General features: G+C 47.4%; 1 protein-coding gene across 1 annotated transcript in view; it reads right to left on the reverse strand.

The window, feature by feature from the left end:
• Nucleotides 1-17,398, reverse strand: part of LOC138513720 (aldo-keto reductase family 1 member B1-like) — a 332,321-nt gene that overhangs the window by 247,644 nt on the left and 67,279 nt on the right. The gene's annotated exons all lie outside the window — the stretch shown is intronic.

Consider the following 17,398-nt stretch of genomic DNA (forward strand, 5'->3'; position numbering starts at 1 on the left):
TTGCTTCGAGAAGCGGCTGACCCTGAGGGAGTTGGAGACGGATGAGCGTAGGGCTCGGGAAGGAAGATATTTAGGAAGAGAGTTGAAGGTATTTAGGCCCCAGGCCCCAGAAGGCCTTGAGGACAATGCAGAGGGTTTTCAACTTAATCCTCGCAGCCACTGGGAGCCAGTGTAGAGATTTCAGTCCTGGAGAGATACGGTCCCTGGGCTTGAGGCCAAGGACAAGTCTCGCAGTTCTGTTCTGGATGAGTTGCGGAGAGTGGAGGCAGGCAGATTAAGATAGAGGCTGTTACAGTAGTCCAGCTTCGAGAGAACCAGGGCTCGGGAGACAGTGAGCTTCTGGGGAACTTAATCCTCGCAGCCACTAGGAGCCAGTGTAGAGATTTCAGTCCTGGAGAGATACGGTCCCTGGGCTTGAGGCCAAGGACAAGATCAAAATGGTAATATTGCTGAAACTGATCTCTTTAGTACGGTATCTGTGTGGCCATGCCACGCTTTGGTTCCAAAAATTAATAGCGCCTGCATAGCATTTATTTGGGGTGGGCACCCTAGACTGAGCTGCAGGGTTCTGACAGACACCTACCCCAGGGGCGGACTGGTGGCACCTGACATGGAATTGTACTACCTGGCAGCACAGGCCCATCATGCAGCTGGTTGGACCACATGCTTCCTTAATCCCCGCCCCCACTCCTCAAGGGAGCACGATGCGACGTTGGCTCTACAAGGGATAACCAGGCCCACCCCTAAACAGTACAACACGATAAACCCATCCAAGGTCACTTTCACGGCATGGTCCAAAATCGCTGACATATTTGGCACCAGTAAGCTATATCATCCTAGCATGCGGATATGGGGTGACCCCCATACACCCTTCTCCATAGAAACTGAAATGGCAATACATTGGAGTGCTACAGGCATTACACAATGGGGACAGCTATTCGAGAAGCGCTTTCTCCAGTGGGAAGACATTAAAGATACAGTGGGAAACACGAATGCGCATAAACAATACTAAAGGGTAGCCGCCATTACACAGCACATCTACCCAACATTCCCGGAATAACCTGAAATAAACATGATTAGGATTTTTTTTTAAATGTTAGTTTATTTTTTTTTAAACTTTATTTGTCTCCAGTTTTCCAAGTTTACTTTTAACTCGTTACAGGTTTGCCAAGGCTTAGAATTTCTTGTAGAAATTGGCATATTGTAAGGATGAGTTTATGCGATCTGCCGTTAAGCATTTCCATCCATCATTGTCTCCATCGTTTGTTCACCAATCTTCTAGTAGGTGCCAAATCTGGATCTTTGTTCAGAAAGTTTGTTACATTCCATTAGTAAGTGGAAGAGTGTTTCCGATTGTTGAATATCTGAGCAAAAGCGTCAAAAGTCTTCTTTTGGAGGAATTTGTCTGGTTTTGTCTAGGTAGAAGCGGGTTGGTATTGTGTTCATTCTGATTTTTAAGTATATTGCTCGCATTTTGGCATCAGGGAAGATGGTCAGGTAAGCTGGTAGTTCGTAATAAATCTGATATCAATCTTGCATTGTAGATCGAGGGTCTATTTTGTTTTCTCTTCCAGGGATTAGGATATATATATATATATATATACATACACAGGGGGGAAATTAAAAAAATTACAGCATGGGGAGGGGGATGCAGAAGTGGCAGCAGGGTCCAATACAGGGAGCGCGTTGAAACTAGTATGATATGACATTTATAAGGCGCCTATACACAGGTGTTTCAGCACAGGTTCACCAGCCTAGAAGGAGCCCAAAGGACCTGGGAACTAAGATGCTGCAAGCACAAGGCACAGGTGAGTAAGACCAAAGTTAGCAGACTCACTGTATTGAAAGCAATGTATGTGGAGCGGGTGCTTGCAGTGAAAAGCAGAGACAGTCCATGTGTAGGCAAGGTTCGGTACACAAAGCTGATCGTAACAGATATCAACGCTAGGCAAAAGAAGCCCATGGGCAGGCAGCAGGGTTCAGTACATGGCTGATGAAAACAGTCCAATCTAGGCAGAGTTTTCGGTACACGGAGCATGATAACAAAGTAGGGAGTAAGATAAGGAATGCGTTCTGAGAAAAGCAAGGTTTGGTACGCAAGAAGTCGGAACTTAGGCGAACTGGCAATGAAGATGGAACTTCGGAAAGCTAGTAGCAACTTCAAACAGAAGCGGTGTTCAGCCGGTTGCAACAGATTAAATCAATGAGGAGGCTGGACGCAACCTGAGAATGAGGCTCTTGCGTGCCATTGGTGGTAAACGTCACATGACGACCCGAGCCTCCTGGGACATGTAGGCAGTGTTACTAATCGTAGCTGCAGTAGCCAGTTTCCACAGCATCTTCCATTGAGCAAAAACAGAGCAGAAAAGCGCCACATGCCCATGGCGGAGAGAGCGATGATCCCGTAAGCGATCATTTTTTTGAGTTAATCAGCCCGCCCAGATGTACCAGTGAGACCTGGGGTGCAGGGAGTAGGCGTTGAGGTGTCACATTCACAAGCTCACACACTAGTTTGAATGGGCAGGACCACCGCGCAAGTAGCACGATACAAAAGAAACTGTTCACGTGACCAGTCTCTGAATGTGCTCCCGGGCTTGAATGCGTGAGCACAAACAGTAAATTGCAGGTCGGTCGTAGAATTACAGCCAGTCCTCCAGATAAAGAGCGTATGGGGCTTTTTACTCAGTAAAATAATGTAAAAACGCCACTTTCTTTTCGTACCATATACACAGGCTGGCAACAGTACTTTGAGAATTCCCCTATTGTTTCTTTCCAGTAGATGGCAGTGGAACACAGATTTAGCAAATGCTAGCTTTGTGTGAACTGCTGTGCCATATTACTGTAATAGGAGTAGGACGCACACTTTTGGGCATGTGCTTAGCACAGGAATCGCTGCAAGCGGTTGCTTTTTTAAAATCAATTCTTCAAAACGCACAGGTTCTGTCTGGTGAGTTTGATTGGGGACGGGGACCAGCCTGAAACTGAAGTGCCAACAATGTCATGCATGGCCCTTGATTTATTTGGCTGATTCTGAACGGGGTTAATTGATACCACTCATGTTCGATCCATGCAGAAGGGACATAACAGGTTTTTATTTTGGATGTGGTATGTTAATTTTGCCTCGACAAAAGCCCAATCTTTCGGCTACTCTTTAAGGGGATCATCCCCCAAGCAGACATAACTCTAAAAAGTGTTCTTCATGGACTATCTTCTGTTTAAGGAGAACACTAAGCATGTTTTGAGCTATGGAATAAATGACGGGGCTCTGCAGTGGCTAATGTAGCCTGCACATTTGTCCATGTCCCTCACATATTAGTGCTGTCTGTAGCAGACTGGAAATACAGCTTCTGGGTGGTAGGACCTGTGTGATGTCTACACAGCACAGCGAACGGTATTAACCGAATTGAAGCTCCCAAGAGCACATCACAGCTCTCTTGCACTTTTCACACTCAAGCCTACTAACCCATCCTACCCTTTTTCCATTCAGATCTGCCATTGCAACATTCCAGTGGTGATAGTGCACAGTATAAATAGCCTTTAACATGAACATTCAGTTGAATATGATTTATCCATCTTCAGTGATAGAAGCAGGGTCTTTAACCAGACTGCTAAGTGTGACCCTAGCAAACCCATTCATAGCTCTGCAACACCACGCAGCACAATTAGTCACACAATCCTGTGCATTTACAGCTGACTTTAACAGTGCAGTAAATCTCTTCAAAGGTCGGGCAATTACAAAGAGTCTGACCTAGCAGCCTCACAAGTGGAATCTGCAAATCAGGTGATGCAGACGCTAGAACATCAATAACAGGTGGATTCAGCCACTGTTGAGTTCCTCCCGGAGCCCCTCCTTCCTATAGGAAGAGCCAATCTTCCAGTAAACGTGTGTGAGCAGTTAACTGTTAAACACAGGCACATCATAGTGCAGCAATAGTGAAATTCTATATGGGGCGTATAGAATTGCATTGTTGCTGCACTTGCCCTCTCCATTCTCATAACACTGGATTTGACAGGCAGACAGTCTCACCAGCCAGTCAGTGCACCAGAGATTCTAGTATAGCGGACTGTGGTAGAACCAACATTACATTTTCTCCCCTGTTGCTCCCAGCCACTGAAGTTGCTTGGGCTGTCCAGAGAACTGCCCCACACTCTGCAATGTCTTGTTATGCTAGGATATTGAATCTTTCATTGCACTCCATCTGCCATTTTCACACATTCTAGGACCTTCAGGATCTGCAAGAAGTGGGTATTTCAGACTTAAATTGAGAGAGTTAACTGATTGGAACATTGAAGCTGCACTGGAATAGTCTCATTACAATGGGTAATGTAGTTAGATGACCCGACACAAGTTTGCCACTCCTCCACCGTCTCTGAAGTTGTGCCCCTCCCAACATTTGAAGGGTTAGCCCCCGCCTGAATGTTAGCCTAGGTGCACCCCTGGATTTGCGCACTTGCATTTTGTTAGGCAGAGAGGCGAGGGAAGCCTTTTCCTGGAACTGGCAGTTTTTAAATGTTACTGTATTTGTTCAGAAAAATGTACTTGGAACAAACGCAGTAAAACTTTAAAGCTGTTACTTTCAAGAAAGACTTCCATCACCTCTCTGCATATTGTGCTTTAAAATATACTATTTGATAGTATGTGTTGGATACGTTTTACTCTCGCAGAGGAGAAAACTAATTTTTACTCTTTCAAATTAGAGAGTAAATGCAATATCAAAAGCATGCATAAAATACTCCTACCTCAAAATCTTATCTGGAGCACCTATTACAGCGTTCACAGAGCATATACAGCAGTTAAAGGCAAGCATTGATACACTCTTACAAACTCTGCAGTATGAATGCCCAGCTTTATGATGGCCTTTTTTAGCCTCCCTGCCATGCCTCCTCTTCAGCATCTACCCAAGCCCACTGCCGGCTCTCATCTGCTCTTACAACCTTAACTGCTATAATTTCTCAGACAGAGATAATTTTCAAAATCGCCAATACTCCAGCCGCCCCTTTCCCCCCCCCCCCCCCCCCGACATTGGCGCTCGGCTATCGATTTATGGATGACGGCCAACCACTTTATCCACATCCCAGGCAAATCAGCAATCTTAATATGCTGCAAATCCGCTCCCTTTCTCCAAACAATAACATGGGCACAAGCCCTGTGAGACACAACTGGCGCATCCACCTATGTTTTTTAAAAATTTTTTTAAAAAAAAAAAACAAATCTTGGACGCGGACCCATCTCTCTTCAAACACACGAACTCTGTATCCAGAACTTGCCACTTCCACATCCCAATACAATTCATTCGTCATTTCTCCTATCCTCAAAGAGGATTTGCAATACTGGCCATCATCTCCCACCAAGACAACGCCAACTCCTATTTTGGCGTCCCAGCACCCCAGTTCAAGAAACTCAAACAAATCCAAAACTCAGCAGCCAGACCACTCCTTGCCCTTTCACCCAGAGAACATATCACCCCCCCTCCCTCAAGAGTACCATGCTGACTCCCTATCAGCCTATGAGCGACCTTCAAAGCTATGTGCATCACACACCGAGTCCTCCATAATACATGACCAGAGTTCCTGCAGGAAAAGATCATTCCCTACCAACCACCCAGAAACCTCTGATCGGGCTCAGCTTTCCTCCTTGCTATTCCCCATTAGCACTCCACTAGAGTTGGTGGCTCGGCTTTCTTGATCCTAGCTCCCACCATATGGAACATTCTTCCTCTACACATTTGCTGCATTGAGGACTAACTTTCCTTAAAAAAAGTCCTCAAAGTGCTGGGGGCGCTGTTGTGCACAATCAAGATGGCCGCCTGATTCCGGAGCTCCCGCTCCAGCGCAAGATCCGTATCAAACACATCCGTTTGGAGGCTGTTTTAAGAGCTGCGAGACGGCTCCACCAACATACTATATGGCTGGGCACACCACCTGAAAATCCTGGGAAAAAACGGCTTAAATCCTTCAAGTTATGGGCGTGTGAAGTTTGACCGCCGCCCAGCGTTGTGGTGATCCGGCAGCTGGAACCACGCATATTCACCCAGGCGCCGGGGCTGTGGAGGTGCCGTGGGAGGAGCCTCACGCGACGACTTCGCGCCCGATCAGGGCCTGGCTGAGAACAGTGGAGGCGGCGAGGAGCAGTGGATCCCTCCCTCTGTTCGGGCTTGTGGTGCCGTGCTGCGAGCTGCTGCGGAAGAAAAAAAAACTGAGCAGCGCGGAATCCTTCCTCCTTGAGGGCGACGCTGGAGCGGGATCGAGGACGAAGCCTGATCGGGGTCGCGCGCTCTGATGTAGCAGGAGCGGGCTTGAGCTTCGGTTGCGGGCCTCCTAATTGACCTGAGAGGTGAGGGGCAGCCCCGGGCCTTCTACTCATGGATCCCGGAGTACGTGCCGGTAAGACACGTGTGCTGCACGTGCCAGATTACAAGCGCGACTGGGAAATAATACTATAACAAACTGTGGCAGAGCACAGTCCATACAAGCTCACGAGCACTGGTGCACTCCGAAGTGAGGCGAAGCAAACCTCCACCCTTGCTTGTACAAGCTGAGCTCTGGGGGGATTGCCTTCATACCAACGCTCCTATTGGAGATCGACAGACACTGCTCTTCGCCAAGATGGGGGAACCGCACAAGTCGGGCAAGTCATCCAAGACCCCTGGAAGCAGAAAGAAGGGCCCAATGGACACCTACACGAACACCCAGAGCCAGAATACTACGATGGACAGTTGCCCAGAACCCGTTGGGTCTGGAGAACATGATTTGGGGGAACGTGATGACAAACTAACGATGTTGGTTCAGAACGGGTTCCTGGCAGTAAATGTGAAACTGGACGAAATAGTGGCAACCATAGGCTCCATGAGGGCCAGGATCGACAAGGAAAGCGCTAGAGTTACAGAAACTGAAAATAGAATATCCGTCAATGAGGACACTATTGCTCGTCATAGCCAAGATATATCCCAGATCAAGGACACGGTCAGTAAATTGCAAAACAAGTGCGAGGACCTTGAATCCCGATCAAGAAGGAACAACGTACGTGTGGTTGGCGTATCGGAATCCTTTGGGAGGAACCAAATGGAGAAGAAACTGGAGGAACTGTTCAAATCTTTATTTGGTCCTGATGCTTTTTCAGAACATTTCTTGATTGAAAGGGCTCATCGCACACTAGCGCCAGCCCCCAAGCCAGGGGCACCTCCGTGTAAGATAATTGCCCATCTCCTGAACTACAGAGACACGATTCTTTGACTAGCTAGGGAGGCCGGCACGCTTTGAGGAAAACCGTATACATATCTATCCAGACTTCTCAGCTGCGGTTCAAGCGAGCAGACGATCATACGAACTTGTAAAGAAACTCTTGAAAGCGCGCCAAATCACGTATGCCCTAATATTCCCAGCAAAAATGATGATTTAGTATGCTGGGAGAGCTCATTTTTTGAAAACCCCGCCGAAGCCCTGGCTTACATAGAATCCTCTATACCCCTGCCTCCCAGAGGAGACAGACCCACTCAGAACAACAGACCCCGTCCATCTGATGGAGGTGTAAGGTTGCATGGACCTGTCCGAACCTCTCTGAAATATCCAATTTCTAGCCTGTGTTTATTTAGTACTACAGACAGCCACACAATCTTATGAACAGGTGGGTGATGGGGAGACGGAGTTGGTGGCCATGTGAGGCAACATGACCACCCCTGGAATGCTCCACAAGTTGCTGTGGGAACATAGTCAAGTTGGGGGAGACGGTGAGGGAGGGGGGCTGGTTGAGGGGAATCCAGTAAGAAGTTGTAGCTATGCAGCCCTGCAGTTTGAAGCGGGCAATGGGTTTCATGTTACGAAACCCAGTCTGGGTAAGGGAAGGGGAGAACCAGGTTGTTGGTTAATCAAGTGATCTGAGGTGCTGGCGCAGTGCATGTTCCACATGCGGTGCATTACCACAATGTATGACATTATCCGATCACTTCTCTGTAAATGTTGGTTGCGGTCTGAAAATTAAGCTACTGTCATGGAATGTTAGGGGCCTAAACAATAGATTTAAAATTAGGAAGGTGGCGAACTACATTACCAGACATGGTGCCCAGATTATCATGTTACAAGAAACGCATGCCATGGATAATGCTAATGAATGCATAATGCCTGGTTGGGGTAAAACAAGGTTCTATACGAACTACTCATCCCAATCCAGAGGGGTTGTCACCTTAATACACCCAGGTGTATTACACCTTCACACTGGAAGGCCAAAAAAAAAAAATTACTTGGCAGGTATGTCATTGTGTGGGGTGTGATCACTGGTCGACAAATGTTACTGTTAACACATATGGTCCTAACATAGCCGACCCAGCCTTTTATACCGATGTATATTAGATAGTCACTTCCATTGATGTGTCCACCATAATGGGGGGGGGGGGGGGGGGGGGGGGAGGGGTTTAATGTTGCTCTCAACCCCAGGTTAAAACGGGTCCAGTACGATTGTAAGGCCATCCAGCAAAACTGTTCTTACCTTGAAAAATATCCTACCTCAACTCTCCCTTGAAGATGCCTGGCGGGTACTCCACCCGGAAAGTAGAGGATATACATACTACTCGTCCGTGCACGATTCGCAGTCTAGAATTGACTACTGGTTTGTCTCCCCCACTGCACTTAGTGCGGTCCAGATATGTGAGATATTGCCCCACACGCTGTCTGATCATTCCCCGATTGTGATTAAGATCGACTTTCGTGACTCCCCCAGACCTGTCAAAAGATGGAGAATGCCCAGAGGGTTGCTCTGTGATGCCGGGGTCGTGGAAGGATTGCACATTGAGATTGCAGAGTTCCTAGACAGAAATATAGGCTTGGTTGACAGATACTCCACGATATGGGAATCCTTGAAAGTGTGGCTGAGGGGAACCCTGTTGTCCAAATCAGTGGGACTCCTTAAAGGGGTCTGAGCCGAACTAACCCAAACTGAACTCAAACTTGGGGGATTGGAAGGGGCTTACACTCTGACACAAGACAAGGCAACATTGGCCGAAATACAGACACATTTGCAAAAATATGGTAGGCTGGCCACTAGGGAGGTGCAATACATGGCTGCCCCGATTCGCGCCCGTAGATATAGTGAGGGCAACAAAGCTGGCAGGACGCTGTCTAACCTCTTTAAGCAGGATAGACATTCCAGCCGGATCACTAGCATACAGACTCCACAGGGGGAGGTCCTTTTGGGGGGAACGGGAAATTAATATTGAGTTTGCTAAATTCTATCAGCAATTATATAATAACAAGGATACCAAAACACCCACCGAAATTAAGACTTACCTGGAATCATTGAGGTTGCCTACACTCACCGAGGAGGCCCGACTGGCCATGGACCAGCCGGTTACAGCTGAGGAAATCGCCGAGGCGATTAAAGACTTGGCATCCAATAAAGCCCCAGGATCGGATGGAATAGGGGCGGAATTCTACGAAGAACTAGTCCCTGTGCTGTTGCAGGTGTGGGAGGAATCACTACAGAGCAACACCTTGCCCCCTACGATGAGGGAGGCCATAACTGTGCTCCCTAAACCCTGGCGTCCACCACAGGACATTTCATCCTACAGGCCGCTCTCCTTAATAAACACAGACGCCAAGATATTTGCCAGGTGTTGGCCAACAGGCTTCTGCCTGAGGTCCCGAACCTGGTTCACCCTGATCAGAACGGGTTTATCCCAAACAGGTCCACGGCCCTCAACCTCCGCAGACTCTTTGCGATCATGGCTCAGATAGATCCGGAGAGGAAAGCAGTGGCCATATCCCTGGACGCCGAAAAGGCCTTTGATTCGGGCTCATGGGCCTATTTGTTAGCGGTGCTGGAGGCGTTTGGTATCGGTCCCCATTTCATTGCATACGTGAAACTGCTTTACACGGAACCTGGGGCACGAATGCTGACCAATCAAACTATCTCTGATCGGTTCCTGCTGGGGAGAGGCACCAGGCAGGGTTGCCCGTTCTCACCCATATTGTTCGCACTGACAATAGAACCCATGGCGATTGCGATCAGGCGCAGACACTCGGATAAGGGTATCAATTTAAGGGGGAGCCTCGCACCTGATCTCTTTATACGCGGACGACACCCTTCTGTATGTTCGTGAGCCTGAAAACAATATCACTCCCCTGATGAGTGAGATTCAAGAATTTACTGCCCACTCGGGATACTCCATAAATAAGGCCAAGTCCGAGGTATTCCCACTTACACCGACAACCATGTGTCCCAACTCTACATGCGGACTCAAGTGGTCTGCAGAGTGCATTCGATACCTGGGAATTGTGGTCTCAAGGAATAAACACACGCTTTACACAGACAACCACAAAAACACACTCCAAGCCCTGAGCACTAAATGACTACTATGGGATCGCCTCCCGATATCACTGCATGGAAGAGTAGCGGTCCTTAAAATGATAGTTTTACCCAAGCTGCTATATCTTTTTGTTAATATCCCCATATGGCCAGGCCGGCTTTTTCAATAGGCTTCGGTCAATGGCGACAACCTTTCTTTGGAATGGAAAAACCCCTAGAATAGGGTGGGGAAAACTGATTGAGCCATATTCCTCGGGAGGTATAGCCGCGCCTGATTTTGAGTTATACTATTACACGGCCCAAGCCCAATTCTCGAGGTACTGGTATGATGAACCTACTGGTCCCCCACACTTCGAGATAGAAACGCTCACCACACACCATACTAATATAAAGTCTGTGGTATTTGACACATGCGAGTTCAACCTGGTGAGTTGTACAGTTGGTGCGTGGAAAGCCATATTTAAAAAACTGAGTGTTGAGTCCCCATATAACCCGGAGACCCCCCTTTGGAACTACCCTGGCATACCACCTACACATGACAGTGGCTTGCGGGAGGCCTGGGACCCCAATGAGGAGATGAAGCTGGGTGACCTATTCGTTGATGGGAGGTTCGCGACCCTGCAGGAAATTACTGAGCTTTTGGCGGGGGTCCACTTAGGGTGCTTCAATACCATCGAATGCGATCAGCCTTTCAGAGACGCTGGTCATCCTTCCCCGAGGAACCCCCCACTCATCCCTGTGTACAGTTGGTAACATCTAATGACAGGCTGGGGATTTCGGGACTATATGCTGCGGTCCAAACACACTCCCCCTCGACTAACGTGGTTAAAGTAAAATGGGAGAGGGATCTGCAGATCTCCATAGATGACCAGATCTGGGAACGGTACTGTTCACTCACCAAACAAGTCTCCCTGAATGCAGGCCTTCGTCTAATTCAGTTCAAAATTGTGAATAGACTACACTTTAATCCAGCCAAAGTACCACAGTTTGCACCGGATGTGATAGGAGAATGTCCCAAATGCAAGGCAGATGGGGCAGGTGCATTTCATATGTATTGGGGATTTCCGATAGTGGCGGGTTTCTGGAAGAAGGTGGCAGAGATGTTAGAGGAAATCACACAAGTCCCCCCCTGCACTAACCCCGTAGAAATACATGTTTGGAGACATAGGCAAATGTTCCGAAAGAACCAGAAGACGGTTTAATGTTTTGTGTGCAGTGGCTAAAAATGCATTCTACAACAGTGGAAGAGTACTGGGCCGCCCACTATGAAACAGTTTAAGTAATTGACATGTGTTAATGAAGCTGACGAGCAGTTTGTCATCACACGTCCATCGATGTGTAGGCCCAAAGTCATATGGGGGCCATTCAGAATGTACCTGTGTGACATGATCTCAGAGGAAGATGTTACTGTGTGACCCTGAAGTTTGTACGATATGTATTTAATTTGACGTTTCTGCATTGTGGTAATGATGTAACTGAGCTATGCATCTCTTGATCACTAATAATAAAAAAAAAGTTTATCGCAGCGGCCCGCACCTCACACATCAACTATGACCTTGGTTCTCTCAAGCACCACTAGCTGGACACAGGCCATCAAGTTTTCTCACCATGAAATGTCACAAGACGGATTAGTCACTGCACCAGTCATGTATAAGGAAAACAAGCAAATTGAAATAAAAGATGTTGAGATACAACTACAGCCCCACCACACTTGATAGATTGTGATGTCTGGCAAGGCATTGTCCTAGGAGGATTTGTGAGCCATGGTCATGTCTCGCCAGAAGGCAGGTGGGGGTTCTCGTGTATTGCTCTGGAATGCAATCAGGAACATGCCCTGAAACACACTGGAAGGACGTAAGGCGTTGCCGGGTTTCACGCTTGGCTGAACTATAGCGTTGGCCTCTCGTAAAGCCAACACGTGAAGGTTTAGTGTGCGTACACTATCTGTGGAGATTGCCATGCTCCCCACATTGTAGAGCTTGAAAGTATAACCTGTGCTCTACTAGTGGCAATTTTGTGAAGCATAGCCAGTCGCTAACCATTTGTCGCAGCCGCAAAAATCTCCTGAGGATGACACTACCTGATCAGGTGCACATACAAGATATCTCCATCAGTGTTTCTAGGTACATATAAACACACCACTCCGGTGGACACTGGCAACAGCATGGCTACTCACACATCACAATACAATAACTGATAAAATTTGGAATCGCTGGTCACATAATTGTTCCGCCTACTTATGCCAGACTATGCCTCAACACTTCGGACATCTGTACGCAGCGAAGATGTATGACAAATTCGGGCCAGCTGGACACATAGGTAGTCTCTAGCACTCACGCCATCTCCCAACCCTTCTCAGAACCCACCCACATGCCCGACCTTGTGGGTTGCCTTCTACCGCAGCTTGGCCAGCCCTGCTTAGCCTCATTACATTGAAATCCGACTCATGATCTCCAACACTCTGGACCTGGTTCCTCGAGGCCGTTCCTAGCACAAGCACATAGAGACTAAAATAACGCTAAAAAGCGCTATACAATGACAACTACATTACATGTTTTTCGCTGCATATTTCGATACAACCTAAATAATATCATTTGATTTAAACAGAAGAAATGGGGCACTAATGGTGTCCCCCTCGCTATACCTTGGATAACAAACCGACAAGTAGTGAGAAATGGAGTTAATTACCCTCACATTATCTGATGCTTGCCACAATTCTATGATTTTAAGTAACATGTAATCATTTCAAGAATGAGGTAACCAACGATAGGTGAACAGTATCCAGTTAGCCTTTGTAAATAAATGTTGATATAATAATTTAAACCCTGAGTGAAGAAACTCTCAGCAGACCCGGTAGCACAAGATAAAAATCGAAGGGCGGTCCTGATAAAAGCAAGGCTACCTTTATCAATCGCAGATCCCAGTCAACGGGCATTGACTACCACTAACTTTCGAGGAACCAAAGAGTGGTCCTTCTACTATCCCTTTTAGAAAGGTGGCATAGGGACAGTCTACACACCTGGGGAGCAGCATGGTTCTTCCAGAAGGATGGAAGGAGTGACAAGAGCACCGATTACAAAGTCCTCCCTTATGTGATATAATGTTGCCAATGTGGGAGGATTCCATACACTGATATCCTTTCCCCTGATTAGTGAGACTCTTTGCCCTGGTCCCACCATTTAGCTGTGGCACAAGTAAGGAAATCCTGCAAGACCTTTAGCTAGGCAAGGGGCAAGACAGGCGGTAAACTCGAGATTGCAATCTTATTGGAATGTCCTCATCAGTCATGCCCAAAATCCCTGCCAACACACTGCTCTTCACCATCCTGCAGTGGTCACTCCTCCCAGTCCCCTTTGTAGAGCCAAGCTGATGCACATGTTTTTAAGGCATCCACACACCAGCCGACATCTTTTCTGCTCCTTTTTTTTTTAATCCTGAAGAATCCCTTGCAGGGTTGCAGCATCACTGACACCAAAGGCCTCATGCTGCATTTATGTCTGTTGGTGGCAGCAGAGGGGCCCAGAGATTTCATTGTGGACTGTATGAGAAGAGCTTGGGTCTTGTGGGACAGCAGGGTATACCTCTGGGCAAAATGAGCAGGGACTCCGTCTGCTGCCCCGACGAATTCCCGACTAACGCCTTGTCCTGCCTTGACGGGCCCTGCAGTTGATGAACATAAGTCCCGGCAGGCCACGGAGCATTGCACCCAAGGATGATGGAGTGAGGTTCGAGACCCTTTTCAGCCCGATAACCAATGTACTAAGGAATACTACATGGGTGATTGGTCCTCATATTTCAAGCTGCCCTTCCACTGAAGCTCAACTTCTTGCCCCATAGAAGCCTTTGCTGGTTACTGTAATGTCGATTCCACACCACCCCTTTGTTAATAAAGCAATGCAAAAGTTTTTTTTAAAATGTAACTCACAGACTTTCATATGCTTTGCATGTCAATGTGCAGCCGATTGCGTCTGTAAACCCCACACCTCCCCCCACCCAACTGCCTTCTCCCACCACCCAGCGTATTCCACATACATTGCTCGGTTTCATTGCCTCCTACTGCCTGAGTATATACATTAATATTAGTCAGCTGATTGTTCCATGGCAATTATTCCACCACGGGCATCAATTCCAGCACTATGTGCTTCCAGGAATCCAGTTCTAGGTTTCGTTCTCCCTGGCCACGACGGGCCACCTCCTTCCACACTGAGGTCGACTGCCGTCTTTCATTTTTGAAGGTCACACCCCCACAGGTGCAATTCTGGACCCTTGTGTGCTTTCCATCCCATTGCTATCCTACGTCGCCAGGATGTATGCTAGATCTTTCAACTTACTAACATGTATTGCCTGCTTCGGCAGCGCAAAAATACCAAGCATACAGGCTTTGGGAGAATCTGTGTCTAACGTAATACCCGCCTTGGTTAATGCTTTGGCTATCACTTCCCAGCATTGCCTAATCTTTGTACAGGCACAGAACATATGTACCAGGTCTGCATTGATCAATCCGCATTTTGGGCAGGTCTGCTCCGTTGCCTTAGATAAGCCATACATATAACTTAATCAACTGGAGCTTAGCATTTCTAGACACTTTTATGATACGCCAACGTTTTACCCAAGGCTGCATCTGTTAACACTCTTCCAAGTCTTCCTCCCAGCTGCACCTGGTTTGCTCAAGCATACTCCCCCACCCGGACATTAACAGCTCATATTCGACACGGCTTGCCCTCCCTCCGAAATATCATAAGTGTTTCATTATCTCATCCTCCTGCAAACCGCCATCTGTGCCTGGCCATTTCTGCTTTAGTCTGTAGAGAAGCGCAGCATGTGTTGTGTTGTCCCTCGTGTATACCCATTTCTGAGGTGAGTGCACTGAAGTCCATTGGTCTGCCTTCTCATAGTGGGTTCCTCATCGTCAATACTCATGGGTTCGCAATATTTCCACCCACTTCCAAGTTGGAGGTCCTCCCTTTTAGAATCACCAGTGGGACCTAGGTGGTAGCAGGGCGATTCCATCTTTAGGACGACAAACCCTATGCCACATCGCCCTGTCCAGTGTTAGCAGCAGCGGGGGTTCTGGGACTCGCAATGCTACAGTCCACATCACCTCCTTCAAAACAAATCGAGTGCATAATGGCTGCAACAGCGTAGTGTCCTGGGTTTGCGCATTTGATAGCCAGTTTGTGACAAATTGGCACACCATGAAATATGCTTCTGAGTTAGGCACTTTAATCCCTCCTTGGACATGCAGCCTTTGTAATTACATGAGTGCCAAGAAATTTAGGTATGTTGTATGGGACATTAGTAAAAAAAAAAGTAGGAGCCTCAGGAGTACCAAAATCTTCAACAGCACAGCACTCCCCATCAGCGAGTGGCAATCTAGCCCAGAAAGTCAGACTTCTCACTTGTATCCACTGCTTTTGAAGTATTCTGGAAGTGTTCTATCTAGGGGACATGAAAGATATCCACACCTATCTGACTGTGGTCTCCTCCCATTTAATCGGTAGTGCAGGTAGTGTGTTCAGTGACCTCCCCTTGTACCCAGCCAAAGGGAACAAGCACGATTTTTGTGCATTAATCGTAATGCCAGATAGTTCTGCATAGCGCTCAAACACATCCAGAATGTACTGCAATTTAGTTTCTGGGTGCTGCAAGTATAAATGCAGATCATCAGTATATAGGGAGATTAAGTTACTACTGCCCTGTATAACTATGCCTGCATCTTGGTATTCCTTCTCGAGATGCACCGCTAAGGCCAGTATAAATAGCACAGGAGAACATGGCCAACCCTGCCTGATGCCTAACTGCCATTGGTCAGAGATACAGGCGCCCATTTTGACTCTCGCTATTGGGCTACTATATAGTAGCCGTACCCATTGTTTATGTGTTGGCCCCATGCCGAAACATTTTAGCACTGCTAGCAGCCATGGCCATCGGACAGAGTCAAATGCCTTGACAGCATCTAGAGAGTTGTACTGACTTGGTGTGGTCGACGACCGTGTAGCCTCCTTAGTTTACATGTAATATTCCTGTTGGCATACATCCCCGACTGGCCTGGGTGTATAAGTTTGGATATTGCCAGCTTGAGTCTATTGGCCATTAGGGCCGAGAGTATTTTCTGGTCCCGATTAAGCAACTTCAGGGGTCTGTAAGATCTGCAATCTGTGTCAGGCTTCAATAACGGGATGATAATGGACTCCCTTAGTTTCATTGGCAGAGTGCCCATGTCCAGCGATTCGTTCAGCATTGCTAGCAATGGGGGGTGCTACGTCTGCTTTGAATGCCTTGTAAAATTCAATAGGCAAGTCCTAAGCTCCTGTGGCGTTGCCGGTCGGAAACCCTCTTATAGTGGACTCTAGCTCCTGAATGGTTATAGGCGCCTCTAACTGGTCTGCTGCTTCTGCATCTAGGTTGGGGAGATTTGTCTGTGCCAGGCCCTTGTCTATTTCTGACAACTGTGTTGGTGATGTCTACATATAACTGCTTGTAATAATCATTACAAAAAACACCTATTTACGCATTTGTGCGCCCCATACACCACCCCTTTCCCTCATCTACCAGCTAACAGATGTTGGTTTTGTTCCTTAAGGGGTACAACGTATTTATCTGGGAGAGGTGGCATTGAAAGCTCTGCAAATGGCCAGTGATAGGAATGCAGGATGTTTTTCCTTTCAAGGCCTAATCCCGCCTTCCCTAGACTAACCGACTCCCCTCAAAGATCTTCTACCACTTTAAACCACACACACAAACGTAGCCAGAGATGGCCACCACAGGCCTAGCCATTAGGACATCAACACTAACCGAGCCACAACCAAGCTATCCTCTTTAGTCGGGTCACACTATTCCACATCAGCAGCTAACCAGACCCAAAGTGCTGCAGTGATTAGATACGAATCTATGTCATTACTGCGACCTCAAAATGCTTTACACCACATATATATGCAGAGGGATAGGGGAAGACCTCCCCTACGTGTGTGTGTATATATATATAGCAAATGGGGGGGTAAAAAAAGATAAAGTCACCATTGTCGGCACAGTAATGGTATTATTCCATTAGATATTGGGTTCTTCCCTATGGATGAAGTTTTTCCTGAGACTCGCTCTCTT

Source organism: Ambystoma mexicanum, chromosome 12 (assembly GCF_040938575.1).
Source record: "Ambystoma mexicanum isolate Mex_15411 chromosome 12, UKY_AmexF1_1, whole genome shotgun sequence".
NCBI lineage: Eukaryota > Metazoa > Chordata > Amphibia > Caudata > Ambystomatidae > Ambystoma > Ambystoma mexicanum.